This window comes from Gorilla gorilla, chromosome 1, assembly GCF_029281585.2.
Source record: "Gorilla gorilla gorilla isolate KB3781 chromosome 1, NHGRI_mGorGor1-v2.1_pri, whole genome shotgun sequence".
Classification (NCBI taxonomy): domain Eukaryota; kingdom Metazoa; phylum Chordata; class Mammalia; order Primates; family Hominidae; genus Gorilla; species Gorilla gorilla.
The window spans coordinates 152,602,516-152,622,500 of NC_073224.2; the positions used below are offsets into that span (position 1 = coordinate 152,602,516).

At 40.3% G+C, this 19,985-nt stretch overlaps 1 long non-coding RNA gene across 2 annotated transcripts in view; it reads left to right on the forward strand.

Annotated features, from left to right (window-relative positions):
* Nucleotides 1-6,760: 6,760 nt before the first annotated feature.
* LOC101127302 (uncharacterized) overlaps nucleotides 6,761-19,985 on the forward strand; it is an 18,144-nt gene continuing 4,919 nt past the window's right edge. Inside the window, exon 1 of one of the 2 annotated variants that reach the window (XR_008674445.2) lies at nucleotides 6,761-6,875. This is a non-coding gene — a long non-coding RNA (uncharacterized lncRNA). The remainder of the gene's footprint in view (nucleotides 6,876-19,985) is intronic. The other variant, XR_010130523.1, reaches the window with a different exon arrangement.

Below are 19,985 nucleotides of genomic sequence, written 5' to 3' on the forward strand. Positions count from 1 at the left end.
AATACTAAACTTAAATATGCATGGGCTAAATGCCCCACTTAAAAGGCCCAGAGTGGCAAGCTAGATAAAAAAGCAAGACCCAATGGTATGCTGTCTTCAGGAGAACCATTTCACACATAATGATACCCATAGGCTCCAAATAAAGGGATAGAGGAAAATCCACCTAGCAAATGGAAATCAGAAAAAAAAAGCAGGAATTGCAATCCTAATTTCAGACAAAATAAACTTTAAACCAGCCAAAATAAAAAAAGACAAAGAAGGGCATCACATAATAGTAGAGTTCAATTAAACAAGAAGATCTAAGTATCCTAAATATATATGCACCGAATACAAGAGCATCCAGATTTATAAAGCAAGCTCTTAGAGACCTACAAAGAGACTTAGACTCCCACAAAATAATAATGGGAGACTTCAAAACTCCACAGACAGTATTAAACAGATTATCAAGGCAAAAAGTTAACAAAGATATTCAGAACCTGAACTCAACATTGGACCAAATGGATTTTTTACACCTCTACAGAAATCTCCACCCCAAAACAACAGAATATACATTCTTGTTGCCACATGGCACATACTCCAAAATCAACTACTTAATTGGACATAAAACAATCTTTAGCAAATACAAAAGGACCAAAATCATACCAAACACATTCTCAGAACACAGTGCAACAATAACAGAAGATGATAAAATCACTCAAATACATGCAATTACATAGAAATTAAACAACATGCTCCTGAATGACTTTCGGGTAAATAATGAAATTAAGGCAGAAATCAAGAAGTTCGTTGAAACTAATGATAACAAAGATACAATATACCAGAATCTCTGGGACACAGATAAGGCAGTGTGAAGAGGAAAATTCATAGCACTAAATGCCAACATAAAAAATTTAGAAAGATCTCAAATTAACAACCTAACATCACAACTGAAAGAATTAGAGAAGGAAGTGGAAAACCAGCCCCAAAGCTAGCAGAAGAGAAGAAATAACAAAAATCAGAGTTGAAGTGAAGGAAATCAAGATGCAAAAAATTATTCAAACGATCAACAAATTCAGGAGTTTGTTTTTTGAAAAAATTAATAAGATTATCCTAGATGCTAGCAAGGCTAATAAAGAAGAAAAGAGAGAAGATCCAAATAAACACAATTAAAAATGGCACAGGGGATGTTACCGCTGACCCCACAGAAACAAAAGCCATCAGAAACTGCTATGAACACCTCCATGCACACAAACTAGAAAGCCCAGAAGAGATTAATACATTCCTGGACACATACACATTCCCAAGACTGAACCAGGAAGAAATTGATTCCCTGAACAGACCAATAACAATAACAAACTCCAAAATCGAATCAGTAATAAATAGCCTACCAACCAAAAAAAAGCCCAGAACCAGATGGATTCATAGCCAAATTCTACCAGATGTACAAAGAAGACCTGATACCATTCCTATTGAAACCATTCCAAAAATTTGAGGTGGAGGGACTCCTTCCCAACTCATTCTATAAGGCCAGCATCATCCTGATACCAAAACCTGGCAGAGACACAACAAAAAAAGAAAACTTCAGGCAATATCCTTGATGAATATTGATGCAAAAATCCTCAACAAAATACTTGCAAACTGAATCCAGCAGCACATCAAAAAGCTAATTCACCACGATCAAGTAGGCTTCATCCCTAGGATGCAAGGTTGGTTTAACATACACAAATCAATAAATGTGATTCATCACATAAACAGAACTAAAGACAAAAACCACATGATTATCTCAATAGATGCAGAAAAGGCTTTCAATAAAATTCAACACCCTTTATGTTAAAAACTCTCAATAAACTGGGTATTGAAGGAACATACCTCAAAATAATAAGAGCCATCTATGACAAACCCACAGCTAACATCATACTGAATGGGCAAAACCTGGAAGCATTCCCCTTGAAAACGGGCACAAGAAAAGGATGCCCTCTCTCACCACTCCTATTCAATGTAGTACTAGAAGTCCTGGCCAGAGTAATCAGGCAGGAGAAAGAAATAAAGAGCATCCAAATAGGAAGAGAGGAAGTCAAACCATCCCTGTTTGCAGGTGACATGACTCTATAACTAGAAAACCCAATAGTCTTGGCCCAAAAGCTCCTTCAGCTGATAAACAACTTCAGCAAAATTTCAGGATACAAAAATCAATGTACAAAAATTACTAGCATTCTTATACACCAACAAAACACAAGCCGAGAGTCAAATCAGGAACACAATCTCATTCACAAGTACCGCAAAAAGAATAAAATAACCAGGAATACAGCTAACCAGGTGATAGATCTCTACAATGAGAATTACAAAACACTGCTCAAAGAAATTAGAGATGACACAAATGGAAAAACATTCCATGCTCATGGATAGGAAGAATCAATATCATTAAAATGGCCATACTGCCCAAAGCAATTTAGAAATTCAATGCTATTCCTATCAAACTACCAATGACATTTTTCACAGAACTAGAAAAAACTATTTTAAAATTCATATGGAACCAAAAAAGAGTGTGAATAGCCAAGGCAATCCTAAGCAGAAAGAACAAAACTGGAGGCATCATGTTACCTGACTTCAAACTATACTACAAGGATACAGTAATTCGAACAGCTTGGTACTGGTACAAAAACAGATACATAGCCCAATGGAACATAAAAGAGGTCCCAGAAATAAGGCCACACACCTACAACCATCTAATCTTTGGCAAAGCTGACAAAAAACAAGCAATGGGGAAAGAACTCCCTATTCAATAAATGGTGCTGGGGTAACAGACTAGTCATACGCAAAAGATTGAAATTGGACCCCTTCCTTACACCATGTACAAAAATCAACTCAAGATGGATTAAAGACTTAAAGGTAAAACCCAAAATCATAAAAACCCTGGAAGACAACCTAGGCAATGCCATTCTGGACACAGGAATGGGCAAAGATTTCATGACGAAGATGCCAAAAGCAATCATAATCATAACAAAAGCAAAAATTTACAAATGGGATCTGATTAAACTTAAGAGCTTCTGCATCATAAAAGAAACTATCAACAGAGTTAATAGAAAACCTACAAAATGGGAGGAAATATTTGCAAACTATGCATCTGGCAAAGGTCTAATATCCAGCATTTATAGGGAACTTAAACAAATGTACAAGAAAAAAACAAACAGCCCCATTAAAAGGTGGGCAAAGAACATGAACAGACACTTTTCAAAAGAAGACATACATGCAGCCAACAAGCATATGTAAAAAAGCTCAATATCATTGATAATTGGAGAAATGCAAATCAAAACCACAATGAGATACCACCTCATACCAGTCAGAATGGCTATTACTAAAAAGTCAAAAAACAGCAGATGCGCCTGGCACAGCGGCTCATGCCTGTAATCCCAGCACTTTGGGAGGCGGAGGCAGGCAGATCCCTTGAGGTCAGGAGTTCGAGACCAGCCTGACCAACATGGTGAGACCCCATCTTTACTAAAAATACAAAAATTAGCTGGGCGTGGTGGTGTGTGCCTGTAATCCCAGCTACTTGGGAGGCTGAGGTAGGAGAATCGCTTGAACCCAGGAGGCAGAGTTGCAGTGAGCCGAGATCATGCCCATACTGCAGCCTGGGCAACAGAGTGAGACCCTGTTAAAAAAAAAAAAAAAAGAAGAAGAAGACGCTAGTGAGGTTGCAGAGAAAAGGGAACACTTTTCTAAATGGTATACACCATTTAGTGGGAGTGTAAATTAGTTCAATCATTGTGGAAAGCAGCGTGGTGATTCCTCAAAGAGCTAAAAACAGAGCTACCATTAGACCTAGCAATGTCATTACTGGATATATACCCAGAGGAATATAAATCATTCTACCATAAAGACACAAGCACGCAAATGTTCATTGCAGCACTATTCACAATAGCAAAGACATGGCATCAACCTAAATGCCCATCAATGACAGAGTGAATAAAGAAAATGTGGTACATGTCTACCATGGAATACTACTATACAGCCATTGAAAAGAATGAGATCATGTCTTTCGTTGGAACATGGATGGAGCTAGAGACCATCATCCTTAACAAACTCACGCAGGAGCAGAAAACCACATACTGCATGTTCTCTGTTGTAAGTAGGACCTAAATGATGAGAACTCATGGACACAAAGAAGGGAACAACAGACACTGGTGGAGGGTGGGAGGAGAGAGAGGAATAGAAAAAATAACTATTGGGCACTAGGCTTAGTACCTGGGTGACAAAATAATCTGTACAACAAACTCCCATGACACACTTTTACTGACATAATAAACCTGCACATGAATCCCTGAACCTACAATAAACATTTTAAAAATAAAAAAAATTTTATTAAGTCTGTGGAATAATAGTGCCAAGAAAAAACACTGACTTTGAAATTCTCTACAAACTACCATTCAACAGGTTGGATTCAGAAAATTATTTAATTATTTACCATAAACTCTTTCTCTTTTTTTTTTTTTTTTTTTTTTTTGAGCAGAGTCTCACTGCTCTGTGGTCCAGGCTAGAGTGCAGCGGCGCGATCTCAGCTCACTGCAAGCTCCTCCTTCCAGTTCACGCCATTCTCCTGCCTCAGCCTCCCGAATAGCTGGGACTACAGGCACCCACCACCGCGCCAGGCTAATTTTTTGTATTTTTAGTAGCGACGGGGTTTCACCGTGTTAGCCAGGATGGTCTCTATCTCCTGACCTCGTGATCCACCTGCATGGGCCTCCTAAAGTGCTGGGATTACAGACGTGAGCCACCGCGCCCGGCCACCATAAACCCTTTCTTTAAAAACAGAACCAAAAAATAAAATAAAAATAAAAAACCCTACTTAATATGTATTTAGTAAGGAAAACAATATAACCTTAAAGAAAGAAGCAAATGTATGGGGAAAATTTTGTAAAACATGTTAGTAAATCTAAATAAGTATTATAAAAAATAATACAAGTAATTTCTATACTTAGAAACAAGGTAGAAGTCTAATACTAGATAATTCTACTACAGGAGTGATGGAAGTTCATTCAGATGAAAGTTAATGCTTCTGGCTACAGAATGATAGAGGTACTTTTAAGCTTTGAGAGAAAAATGTAAATTTATATGTGTCTGTTAAAAGTCTAAGAAAAATTATTAAAAGAATAGAAATCCTAAGTATATGTTCCAAACAAATGGGAGAAGACAAAGGAATAAACCAAATTCAATCAAGGCTGGGTGAGGTGGCTCATGCCTGTGATCCCAGCACTTTGGGACACCGATGGGGGTGGATCACCTGAGGTCAGGAGTTCAAGACCAGCCTGGCCAACATGGTGAAACTCTGTCTCTACTAAAAAATTTGCCGGGCGTGGTGGCAGGCACCTGTAATCTCAGCTACTTGGGAGGCCAAGACAAGAAAATCATCTGAACCCAGGAGGCAGAGGTTGCAGTGAGCCGAGATCGTGCCACTGCACTCCAGCCTGGGTGACAAGATCAAGACCCCATCTCAAACAAACAAACGAACAAAAAACTCAACCCCAAAATAGCAAGAAAGGAGAAAAACAAAATAAAAGAAAAACATAATAAATAGAAAGCATAAAATGAAATATCAATAATAAGTCAATACATGTAGATAAATTCTCATTGTATTTTGAGAAAGAAACCAGGTACAAGTCTCTGAGACAAGGTCAACTATCAAGAAATATAATTGAAAAGAGCCAGGGGAAAACTGAGGGGCTTCTGGTTAGAGATCCTCTATTTTCTTCCTAAAATGTAATAGAGAGAGTGAGGGGGGCAAGAGTAGGGTTGAGACTTCAGGGATGGGGTGATCTTGCCAACCATTTTGAGTCAAAAGTAATAGACCCATTGAAGGTAACTCAAGTAACAGGCAGTCTATGTAAATGACAGAGGAACAAATTGTCAAAAGAAAATCTGATTGCCTCACTGGGATTTGGGCATCAAGTGTCTATCTTTTGTCCAAATACCTGTGTCAGGGTTGGGGCAGGGGATGGATTACACACTGAAGAATGTAGCTACCTAGAGGACAGTTCCCAGAGCACATTAGGCATGCCCACCAAACCTGTCTTGTACAAACAGTAATAGCCTAAAACAGTGTGTCAGTAAGGAATAGAAATGGAAGTCTACTAGAGTCGAGGAAAAGGGCCATACTGAGAACTCAACTTAAAACTGGATGCCATAAATGATAAGCGGAATTAACAGCCAAGGTTGTTCCATTTTCTCCAGCCAATGACAGGAACGGATGAAGTTAAAGATTGGGGGTGGGAGGGAATTAACAAGGTAGTAGGAGAAACCACCATAGGATCCTGCCCAGGTAGGATGGGAAATAAAGCCCAGAAAGGGCATGAGGACTGGGAGAGTAGACAGGGTCAAAGGAATGACTGTGACTCTGAGGCTTGGTGGGAGCAGCCTTTGCAGGAGAGAAGGAAAGGACAAAGTGGAGAGTAAGAGATGGTGACTAGGGACTGGAATGCTGCCGCTGGAGTTTTCAAAGCAGAAGCAGCTCTGGGTGTAGCAGAACAGTCAGGAGACCAGGAAGAGAGGGACTGGCTGAGAGCCGGAGGGAAGATAATGTAATCAGAGGTCATGAAAGTGGTGAACAGAAACGCCAAAACACAGACACAAACTGCTTTCTGGGCCCAAGACCCACATTAATGAAAATTAGCAGCCTTAAAATTTATCAATGGGTCCTGTTGCTTGCAGGATGGAATTCTAACTCCTCATCACATAAGACCTTTATGATCTTTCAGTGTCACCTCATCTCCCAGCACACCGCCACCCAGGCCCTTCACTCTTCTACTGAACCACTTTCTTCCATGTGCACATGCTGATTTCTCAACCTGGAATCCTTTCCCTACACCTTTCCTCAAAGGACTGTTAATGAGTGTTCAGAGGTAAGCCCTATTCCTCTCCTCTGGAGAACCTTCCCTGAGTGCCCAGTCTGAGTTGAATGTCCCCCCTCCCACTACCCAATATCTCCCCCTGAACTCCAGGCATCTCTGTCACAGCATGTACCTCACACTGCCAAGTTCCCAAAGGGTAGGGGCTGCATCTCACATATTTAGGTATCTGAATACCTAGTGGGATTCCTAGTATAGCCTCTCAGTACATACCTTTTTTTGTTTTGTTTTCTGAGACGGAGTAGCAGTCTGTTGCCCAGGCTGGAGTGCAGTGTTGCAATCTCAGCTCACTGCAACCTCTGCCCCCCGGGTTCAAGCGATTCTCCTGCCTCAGCCTCGCGAATAGCTGGGACTACAGGTGTGTGCCACTTTTTAAGTACATGCACGAATTTCAAGAGGTTGGAAAGAAATTGTATCACCATATTCCATTACAATGAGAAATCAAAGAAACAATGATCAACAAGTGTCTTCAAGTGCCATGCAATAAAACATGACATCAGTAGGGTGCAGTTCGAGTCATCAGGAGGGGATTGAGCAGAGAGGGTATGGACTGCTGCAAGGAACATTACATTGACTGACAATACTAGGATGAAACAAGACAGGAGAACTCACTAGATATATTTGTACCATGAGTACCATGCGTGTGATTGTGGGTCACAGGGATGAGAGAGACAAGGAACTGAGAGGCCACCAACATCTGGCTGTCCCCCATATATTATCTCATGCCATGTGCACAATAGACTTTGGAGATGGAAATTTACATCCCCATTTTACTGAAAAGCCAGCCACAGGGTTCACAATGGAGTTTAGGTGGAAAGTCCCGATAAATCTGTGGCAATCCTATCCCAGGCGTAGTGAGATCAGCTCATTATGTCAGGCTTGGGCTTCCTCAAACAGAAAATTTATTCAAAGTCTTACAAAGGCAAAGAGCCTCGCCTTTTGGTTCTTCTTATGTCCTATAACGCCAAGCATGTGTTATAGACTTGTTAGTACTCAGTATGTATTTGTTGGTTGAATGAACTAATGAGTTAATGAATGAATAACTGTTTAAGTATAAGGCTCAGGCACTCTAAATTCTTCACATGGATTATATTATTTAACCCTCACAATATCTATGATTATCCCCCATTTCACAGATAATTAAATTGAGGTTAGGAAAGTTTAGAAGTTTACTCAAAGTCACACAGCTTGCAAATGACAGAGCAAAAATTTCCCCAGGCCTTTCTCTCTGAGTCCGTACTCGTAACCACTCTGCTACACAGCCTCTCAGTTAAAGGATTCCTCTGAATTAACGGATTTCTCTGGAAAGCTCTGCTTTCTCAAAAGAAGATAAATGGTCCCTGATGATCCAATACTATGAGAAAAAAAAGCACAAAACACGGGTATTTGAGGGTTAATTCAAAATGTGGCAAATCTAAAAATACACTGGCTTCACTTTTAGATATTTGTCCAAGAGGGGTAGAACAACTTTAATTAGTGTAACAGGACAATAGGAATTAAATTGGCTTGGTCACAAGATTTTTTACAGGATGACACTGATGGTATTACTATCCAACTTCAAAGTTTTGGAAAGATGTTCCTGCTAACACTGGAGAATAGAAACCTGTTTTTCATCAACTAGGCTGGCCTGACAAATTAAGTCTGTGGAGTCATTAGATTAAGATAAGAGCTTATCTCCTAGGCTGACATTTATTCAGAGGTTTTTATACTGCTCAGCTAGTAATTAGTGCTGTTGAATTTTTAACACTGCTTTGTCCAGTCATTCAAAAATTCTAGAGGTATATTTACATCTCTTGTGTATGTTTTTGGTTATTAAAAATAGAAGAGGAATGCAAGTGAATTACTGTAGAAGGTTTAAATTCTTCCAAAAGTTATTCTGTGGTGAAACATGCAGCTTAATGACTTTTTTGCAGAAGAAGGGAGCAGTTCTCCCAATTGATAAATGTTGAATAAAAAGTTGCTTTTTACTATGAGATCTATAATTTATTTCGAGGCAGACATATAGGTTTATTATGTTATAGTAGAATCATTACAACTATGATCACATGCAGTAATGGTTTCCTGCTATTTCACACCCCCAATTCAGCAAACATACTATAGATTGAGGGTATAGCTCAAAGTTTTGTTCTTTGGGTTTTTTTTTTTTTTTGATAGTTTCTTTCCGATGGATGATTTGACTGTGAAAAGTCTTATTTTTCCAGTTTTCTTGTAGTTATAATAACAACTTGATTGCTATAGAATAAACTAATACCTTAAGCCTGCACACGTGTGTTGACAGTCTGTCAAACAAACAATACTCACATTTTTTAAGATGCTTGGTTTGCAAATTCCAATTTCTATGTTGAAATACTAATCAGTCATCAGATGGGTAAGAACCCCTGTTTTAGGAAAGTTCATCACATGGTTAAAGTTGCATCCTGTTAACATTACTATCACATCATCTATTCTGTCCTAAGTGTGAACATCTCTCATCACTCAACATACTGCATTTGCCACTTTCAGAAAAATGTGGCCAAGAGAATTCAGGAGGGACAAGTAAAAGATTTGACTCTACTAGCTCACCTTAACATCACCCAACAGGAAGCCTCAGAAAACAAACAAACAAACAAACAACACACACTTAAGATATCCAGTCTGGAAGACAAGTTCTTTTTCATTAAAATGTGACCCTCGTGGTTTTGTCGTTAACAGGCTTAAGTTAAAGTCACTTGCTAATCAATCTCCATGCATGATGGGTATAGAACCTCTTGTCATGTGCACACACTACCCAAGGGGAACTTGAAACTATTTGAAATTATTCATGTTCGTTATGATACACAATCATCCTTTCTCTGTACCCCAAGTAAATTTAACTCTGCTCTTGGCATCCTCATTATATAGTACAGCAAAAAGTACAGGCCCTAGTTTACCACTTCAACAAGTCATTGAACTTGTTTTCTTAATGGAAAAATAAGAAGTTAGCTCAGTGTAATCTTTAAATATAACCCTCAGGGTCCTGCATCTCAGATCTGTGATCTGATCTTGAAGGCAGAAGTATAAGAAACGTAAATGGACAGAGAAAATCACAAGGCAAGAATATACCACTACGAGTTTAGATTCATCTGAGGAATTTGTAGAATTAATTCTGAAATAGTAGTACAGCAACTGAAATTATATTTAGTCATAGAATAGAGATCAGAGTATATTTGTTGGATGAATGCATGAATGGATCGAGAGGTAGAATGGAATATTGAGATTTGGAATCAAACACACCTGGGTTCAATTCCCAATGCTCCCACATACTTGTTTTGTCACCTTGGAAAATACTTAAGCCTCTCTGACCCTACTTCTTCATTACTGCTAGCATAATAACTAGCCTATAGGGTTGTTGGCAGGATAAACAAAAACCTACATGAGCACATGGTAGGTGCTCAGAAAAACATTTGTTTTCATTTCTTTCTCCTGTAGGTTGTTTTTGTTTTCTGTTTTTTTGTTTTTGTTTTTGTTTTTTTCATTCTCTGGTTCCACATAAATTAAGTTGTAAAAATAACACCATCCAGCTTTCAAATTCATGTATTACCAATTACCACCAACACATTTGGTATGTGTTATTATTATGTTTTGATGTGTACTGAAAAAGGAAGAGAAGAGGAAAAGCATAGCACTTCCCTTCCAACTCCCCACGGGTAATCAGGCCAGGGGAAGGTAGGTGTCATTCAGTGTGTTTACAATGTACTCCATCTCAGTACTCAGCCTTTCTTAACTCATCCACCACCCCCAACTTTCTGAAGAGCAACATGTAATTAGAGCACTAACGAGGTCATTTAGCAGAAACCATGGGCAAGGAGTAATGAATGTGCTATCAGGCTCAGAGAACAGCTTGGGCAAAAATCCAAACAGTCCATGTTCAACTCTGATGAGCCAACCTAAACTTGAAAAATAGAGCTTGGAAAAAGGTTAATAATAGGACACCGAAAATGAAAGTCCCTTCTCCAGAGAGGCCCAAAGCAATGTTCTGAGCACAACCCTTGGAGAGCCGGGTGGTGCAGGCAGTGGTTGGGCATCATGAGAAGCTTGGTGGCACCTTCCACCTTCAAACTACCAGGGATCTGAAGAATGCAAAGCCTGGAAAGGGTTGAGAGGTCATCTCATTCAATTTCCCCATTTTACAGATGTGTTCAGAGTGCTCCAGAGACCTGAATCAGCTTAACTGGCCAATTAGAAACAAATCCAGACTTAGTACCAAGTCCTACAGATAACCAGGGCAGTGCTGGACTCACTAGCCTATGCTGTCTCCTTGCCTCTAAAGGTGACATTTAGGAGACCATTTAGACAGTGTACCAAGAGACTTTAAATGAGTCCAGCTTTACTTGGACCACTTCTAGAGTAATTAAGTCCCAGAAAAATAAACCTATCTATCCACCAGTTTGCATTTGGAATTAGCACTCTTAATTGAGTTACAACTGCTAAGATTATGAGGCCAACATCATCCTGATACCAAAACCTGGCAGAGACACAACAAAAAAAGAAAATTTCAGGTCAATATCCCTGATGGACATCTATGCGAAGATCATCAATAAAATATTGGCAAACCGAATCCAGCAGCACATTAACAAGCTTATCTGCCACGATCAAGTCGGCTTCATCCCTGGGATGCAAGGCTGGTTCAACATACACAAATCAATAAATGTAATCCATCACATAAACAGAACCAATGACAAAAACCACATGATTATCTCAATAGATGCAGAAAAGGCCTTGGATAAAATTAAACACCCCATCATGCTAAAAACTCTCAATAAACTAGGTATTGATGGAACATATCTCAAAATAATAAGAGCCATTTATGACAAACCCATAGCCAATATCATACTGAATGGGCAAAAGCTGGAAGCATTCCCTTTGAAAACTGACACAAGACAAGGATGCCCTCTCTCACCACTCCTATTCAGCATAGTATTGGAAGTTCTGGCCAGGGCAATCAGGCAAGAAAAAGAAACAAAGGGCATTCAAATAGGAAGAGAGGAAGTCAAATTGTCCCTGTTTGCAGATGACATGATTGTATATTTAGAAAACTCAGCCCAAAATTTCCTTAAGCTGATAAGCAACTTCAGCAAAGTCTCAGGATACAAAATCAATGTGCAAAAATCACAAGCATTCCTATACACCAATAATAGACAAACAGAGAGCCAAATAATGAGTGAACTCCCATTCACAATGGCTACAAAGAGAATAAAATACCCAGGAATACAACTTACAAATGATGCGAAGGACCTCTTCAAGGAGAGCTACAAACCACTGCTCAAGGAAATAAGAGAGGACACAAACAAAAGGAAAAACATTCCATGCTCATGGATAGGAAGAACGAGTATCGTGAAAATGGCCATACTGCCCAAAGTAATTTATAGAATCAATGCTATCCCCATCATCTACCATTGACTTTCTTCACAGAATTAGAAAAAACTACTTTAAATTTCATATGGAACCAAAAAAGAGTCCATATAGCCAAGACAATCCTAAGCCAAAAGAACAAAGCTGGAGGCATCACGCTACCTGACTTCAAACTATACTACAAGGCTACAGTAACCAAAACAGCATGGTACTGGTACCAAAAGAGATATATAGACCAATGGAACAGAACAGAGGCCTCAGAAATAATGCCACACATCTACAACCATCTGATCTTCGACAAACCTGACAAAAACAAGCAACGGGGAAAGGATTCCTTATTTAATAAATGGTGTTGAGAAAACTGGTTAGCCATATGCAGAAAACTGAAACTGGACCCCTTCCTTAGGCCTTATAAGAAAATTAATTTAAGATGTATTAAAGACTTAAATTAAGACCTAAAACCATAAAAACCCTAGAAGAAAACCTAGCCAATAAAATGCAGGACATAGGCATGGGCAAGGACTTCATGACTAAAACACCAAAAGCAATGGCAACAAAAGCCAAAATTGACAAATGGGATCTAATTAAACTAAAGAGCTTCTGCACAACAAAAGAAACTATCAGAGTGAACAGGCAACCTACAGAATGGGAGAAAATTTTTACAATCTATCCATCTGACAAAGGGCTAATATCCAGAATCCACAAGGAACTTAAAAAAATTTACAAGAAAAAAACAAACAACTCAACCCCGTCAAAAAGTGGGCAAATGATATGAGCACACACTTCTCAAAAGAAGACATTTATGTGGCCAACAAACATATGAAAAGAAGCTCATCATCACTGGTCATTAGAGAAATGCAAATCAAAACCACAATGAGATACCGTCTCATGCCAGTTAGAATGGCGATCATTAACAAGTCAAAAAAACAACAGATGCTGGAGAGGATGTGGAGAAATAGGAACGCTTTTACACTGTTGGTGGGAGTGTAAATTAGTTCAACCATTGTGGAAGACAGTATGGAGATTCCTCAAGGATCTAGAACCAGAAATACCATTTGACCCAGCAATCCCATTACTGGGTATATACCCAAAGGATTATAAATCATTCTGCTATAAAGACACATGCACACATATTTTTATTGCGGTACTATTCACAATAGCAAAGACTTGGAACCAACCCAAATGTCCATCAGTGATAGACTGGATGAAGAAAATGTGGCACATACACACAATGGAGTGCTATGCAGCCATTGCAAAGGATGAGTTCATGTCCTTTGCAGGGACATGGATGAAGCTGGAAACCATCATTCTCAGCAAACTAACACAGGAACATAAAACCAAACGCGGAATGTTCTCACTCATAAGTGGGAGTTGAACAATGAGAACACATGGACACAGGGAGGGGAACATCACATACTGGGGCCTGTCAGGGGGTGCGGGGCTAGGGGAGAGATAGCATTAGGAGAGACACCTAATGTAGATGACAGATTGATGGGTGCAGCAAACCACCATGGCATGTGTATACCTATGTAACAAACCTGCACATTCTGCACAATATTCCTAAGTAGGAAAGAAATAACTTAGTCACTATCAATACTTAAAGTACTAACAAATTAAAATTCATTGGATGGATTTGTTCCAGGGTCGCTTTCATTTCAACCAGTAGTTATTAAGCACTTACCACATACATAACACTACAAGGCAGTTTGGGGTGAACACAAGGTATAGAGCACTCAATTTCTGTCTTGAGAAACCGACCATCATTTGGGCAGGCCTGACATACCTACAAAGATAGTGGAGAACAATGAAAGGAACAAATTAAAAATCCTAGGAGTCTCTTACCTCTTGCGAAATATATATTTTTGTTTCATTTAAAATGGTAAGTGAAGAGTATGGCTTTGGAACAAGGAGGCATTTATTTGCGCTTTTGATGTGTGTAGTTCCTCTCCAAGAGCCCTCTGCTTGGGATGGCTCTTCCACACAACTGGGTTCCCCAGAGAGCCACCCCTAGGAACCAGAGTTTTCCCAAGAGCCCTTTTCCTGTTATAGGGCATCCTATATTCCTCACACCCAGATTCTATACATATGCCCCTTGGTTCTCCCATAACCTATATGAAGCCGGGAGAAAATCTGCCTCACAGGGTATGGTAAGCCTCAGTAAGATGGTACAATGCCAAAAATAATGCAAAAGTGATAATGGTGCCTCGAGGATGGGGGCCTGGGTGGGCAGTTCTTGTTCCCCTAACACAGTCTTCATTGTTTGTCTTAGAAAATAATGTCACAGTAAGAGAAAGCTATTCAAAGCACTAGGTTACCAACAAATTCAGGTCTCGGTATAAAACAGTGTAGAACAAGTATTAATATTTATGGCCAGAGTTGCTGCCCAGTTGTTTAAAACTAAGACTTACCAAGACATTTTTCTCTCCTCCATCCCTCCTAATTATGGGAGTACCCAATCAGAACCTGATGATGCTCTCTGGTGGTGTGAGAGACAGGCTGCTGGATTGGAATCCAGACTTTGGAGATTTGAACCCAGATTCAAATTCTAGCTTAGGAATTTCAGAGCTGTGTAGTGTTAAGCAAGTTGCTTAACCTCTCTGAATCGCAGACTCCTCACTGGAAAAATAGAGATGCTAATGGTATGTACCTCACAGGATGATTGTGAATATTAAATGACACAAGACACCTGACACTTAGTAGGTGCTCGATGAATTTTTGTTATGTTTTCAGAGCAAGATTCCAGCACTGTCTCCTTCAAGGAGGGAAAAACAAAACAAGCAACATTTTCAGGATGCAACAGCTGGTGCTAGGAACGGATGTAACCACATCAGGGGAGAGTGCCACCCATCCTCAGAGTCAAATGTACTTTATGGATACAGCAATTTGCATCCTGTCAAATGTTCCCTAACATTTTGCAAAAATTCCCCAAATGTCAAATTAGTGAGTAATCTGTATAGTACTGCAGATCTTGCTATCCTCTGACTGATTCATAACATATTTTGGGTGTCCCAGACACCAGTCCAAGTAAATGTTAGTAAATAAGGAAAATCACATCTCCCTCACAAGCTCTGAAATCAGTACCAGTTTACACTTGCAAAGAAAGAACATAAACCTGGAGGCCCAGAGGCATTTGGAGTTGATTAGAGTGTCACCAATCAATACCTGCCTAACACTGACCATGTGCCCAGTCCTGAGACTGTACTCTGAGGTTGGGGTCAGAGTACAGACTGGGGTTGCAAATCTCAATCACTGATTCTATGCTAGCCATTTGGCTTTATACCTTTTCTTATTTAGTCTTCTCAAATGTCCTTTTTATTTATTTAGCAAATACTGGAAAAGTACGTGCTATGTGAATAGTGCTTCCCTAGGGGCCCACTTCTTGGGAGAACCCCTTCATACAAGTGGGTTATAAATGCTTTACAATCCCCATAACAACCCAATGAGGCAGGCATCATGCTTATGTCCATTCTGCAGATGAGGAAACAGAAGGTCAGAGAGGTGAAGTGGTTGCATAAGGCCACGTGGTAAGTGGCCGAGGTAAGGTAGGAACTGAGACAGTCTGGCTCCCAGAGTCTGTACTCTTAACCATTAAATACTCCCTTATGAGGTAGGTACCATAGTTATCCCCATTTTACAGATGAGGAAACTGAGGCTAAGAGGGGTTAAGTAACACTACCCAAGATGTCATACAGCTATTGGGTGGTAGCAGATTTGGGATTTTAAATGAGGTCTGTTTCTATAACCCTGCCCTAGAAGACAAGGTTATAGCTTATACAAAGGCAAAAAAAAAAAAAAAAAAAAAAAAATCTTGCCTTAAGTAGTTTCTAGTTTTGCTGGCCATGCAGTGAAAAAGATAGAGATCTTAAGAATACCATAAGCAATGAACGTCAAAGAGCTCCACTCTTGTACGTTCATTAGTAGTCTCTGAACTCCAGAATCAGAGAGACTTTTCTCAAAACAAGACTGAGGGCTGGCCTGAGAAATGCTTCTCTGTTTTGCTTTTGTTTTTTGTTTCCCTGACTTGAAGAAAATTGAGATGAACTCAAGTTGCTGAAGCTGCAAGATATATATTTATATGCTTGCTTTATTATGTGTGCCTAAACCTTGTTTTTTTCACTCTGTTAACTTCTCAAAAACTATTAAGAAGAAGAGTGACAAAATGCTGTGGGGGCACAGGAGAGGGACGACAGGAAGGAGGTGGCGGGTAGATTATCTGCAAAACAGAGTGCTTTTCCGAGATTCTCTTTTTCCCTTTTTTTTTTCACGTTACTTTTTATTTTATTTTAAATTCCAGAGTACATGTGCAGGATGTACAGGTTTGTTACACAGGTAAACATGTGCCATGGTGGTTTGCTGCACCTATCAACCCATCATCTGGGTATTAAGCTTAGCATGCATTATCTATTTATCCTGATGCTCTCCCCCAGCCCCACCCACCCCAACAGGCCCCAGGATGTGTTGTTCCCCTCCCTATGTCCATGTGTTCTCATTGTTCAGCTCCCACTTACATGTGAGAACATGCGGTGTTTGGTTTTCTGTTCCTGCATTAGTTTGCTGAGGATAATGGCTTCCAGCTTCATCCATATTCCTGCAAAGGACATGATCTCATTCCTTTTTATGGCTGCATAGTATTCCACAGTATACATGTACCACATTTTCTTTATCCAGTCTACCACTGATGGGCATTTGGGTTGGTTCCATGTCTTTGCAATTGTGAATAGTGCTGCAATGAACATATGTGTGAAGGTATTTTTATAACAGAATGATTTATATTCCTTTGGGCATATACCCAGTAATGGGATTGCTGGGTCAAATGGTATTTCTTTTCTAAGAGATTTTCTATCCAGCTCCTGGCTCCTCTTTGTCTCTTCAGGGCTTGACAGAGAGCAGGTGCTCAGTGATGTTGGACTGGAAGTTTTGAAGACAACAAAAGCAAAAGTCTTGCTTTTACACATTGCTGTTAGATTAGGGCTATAAATGATGATTATTGGAAAAGAACTGGATTTAGTAGCTGGAAAACATTAGCAGCTACATAGACTTAACTAAATTCTTACACTGCAAACACAAATACTGGAAAATCGTCTTGCTCTATCTCCTTCAGGAAAGGGCCACTACTTTCTTTTCTCATCTCTTTCCTCAGTGTCCAGTAACACTGGCTACAGCCTGGGAGTATTTACCTGAGACAGAGGGACCAAAAGAGATTGCGTCACTTGAGGCCCCAGAAGCCCCCTCCACCTCTGGTGTTCAAAGCATGAGAGTCAGAGAAGTCTGCACCTCCCAAACCCCACTCTCCTTTGCTTCCCCACATACAGTTACTCTCCAAGCCCTATTGCTCATAACCTCATCCACTCTCAGACCCAACTAAATTTCCTCATTGGCACTGCTCCCACCCTGCCCCAAGCCACCACCATCTCTTCCCTGATTCCTGTCACAATCCTAGCTTGTCTTTCTGCTCCTAGTTTGCCCGCTTTAATCATCATCCACATAATAGCTAAAGCAGAAATCTGATTGTGTCATCAGAAACCTATTGCCTTTAGGATTAAGTCCAATCTCCTCAGCTTGGTTGACAAGGCTGTTTTTCTGATCTGACCCTTGTCTTCTCTCCAGTCTCATTTCTCCCACCCTTGCCCCTGGGTTTCATTCAGAGTCAGTGTTTGCAGGTCCTTACACATTAGCCACGCTTCCTCATCATCCTCCTAATTCCTGAGCATTCTTCTTGCTTAGCTGTTGCCTCCTCGTCCAGGCCCACACTCCTCTCTCTGCAGCTCAGCAACCTGACCTAGTGCCATTAGCCAGCATGGCCAAGATATGCTGAAAACCCCTCTGGGAAACCATCAAACTGATGGCTGGCATGGACTGCAGAGTGATATTTTAAAAGCACAGATCAGGCTGGGCACAGTGGCTCATGCCTGTAATCCCAGCACTTTGGGAGGCCGAGGCAGGCGGATCACGAGGTCAGGAGATCGAGACCATCCTGGCTAACACAGTGAAAACCCGTCTCCACTAAAAAAAAAAAAAAAAAAAAAAATACAAAAAATTAGCCGGGCGTGGTGGCAGGCACCTGTAGTCCCAGCTACTCGGGAGGCTGAGGCAGAAGAATGGTGTGAACCCGGAAGGCAGAGGTACCAGTGAGCCGAGATCACATCACTGCACTCCAGCCTGGGTGACAGAGTGAGACTCCGTCAAAAAAAAAAACAAAAACAAAACAAAACAAAAAAACCCACAAATCAGATCATATCATTTTGCTTCTACAAACTCTCCAATTCACACTTAGAGTAAAATTCAAAGGGCTTATCCCCTAGAAAACCTTACTAAATCTGGCCCCTGCCCATCCCTCCAACTTCCTCCTATATAATGCTCTGCCTTGTTCATTTTGCTCCAGTCACAATGGCCTTCTATCTCTTCCCCAAAACTCAACCACACTGTTCCAGCCTAAGGGCCTTTGCCCAAGTTGTGCCCTCTGCCTGGAGCTCTGTTGTGTCAGCTCTTCATATTGCCCAAGTTTCAGCTCAAAGTAACTTTGTCAGAGAATTCTTCCCTGATCATTAACCAAAGTAACACCCTCAAAGAAATTCCAGTGCCTTCACAGAATGTATTGCTATCTAAAATTATTTGGTTCTTTTCTTTACCGAGATGTTTATTGTACCTCCTCAACTCACATGTAAGCTCCATAAGAAAAGAACGATTTCTATCTTACTCACAGCTGCTCTCCTGTGCTCAGAACAGTTCTTGATGCTAGCAAGTGCCTAGCAAATATTTATTGAGGGAATGCATAAGTAAAAAGAGATAAAGAGGAAAGTTAGAGGATTAAAAGAACAGGTGAAGGACTTTACAAATATATTCCCATTATTGCTTCGTAGCATGAGTTTCTTGTAGAAATTATGAGATCCTTTTGGCAATACCACTAAGAGAAAAGGCCACTGTGACTCCCATGCCAAGATATCTCAAACACAGACGTGGTGATTCTTAATAGATAGAAGCAGAGAGGTGAGAACCACAAAATCTTTAAAACTGGAAGAAGTCTCCAATATCTTTATAACCCAATCCATTCATGTGGTGATAGAGTGAAAGCCTGGAAGAGATCAAGTGACTTACCGAAGACTTTGCCACTAGCCAGGGGCAGGCCAGGAGACAACTGAGGTATCCAGTCTAGTTGATGGTTCCATATTTTGCTGCCCTTTCTCATATTCATTTAGCAGCCATACATGAAAGGGCTGGAACAACAATATCTGTTTGGCCCCTGGGTCTGCTGGAAACTCTTCCCTAAGCAGTTATTACCTTTTCTTTCCACGTCTGGTTACTACTGCTGCATAACAAATCACCCCCAAGATTTAGTGGTTTCAAACATCAACAACAGGTGCAGTGATTGAGTCATGCCTGTAATCCCAACATTTGGGGAAACAGAGGCAGGAGGAATGCTTGAGGCCAGGAGTTTGAGACCAGCCTGGGCAAATATAGCAAGACCCCATCTCTGCAAAAATAAAAAATTTAAATTTAAACATAAAAAAATCAACAACATTTTATTATCTCTTATTGTTTCTGTGGGCCAGGAATCTGGGAATGGTTTGGCTAGGCTTGGGATCTTTCATGCAGGTACAGACAGAGAGTGGCTGGAGCTGGCCAGGCATCTCTCTCTCTCTTTTCATGTAGTCTCAAGACCTCTCCTTGAGGTTTAGTTTGGGCTTCCTCACAACATGGAGGCCTCAGGGCAGTTGGATTGCTTACATCAAGACT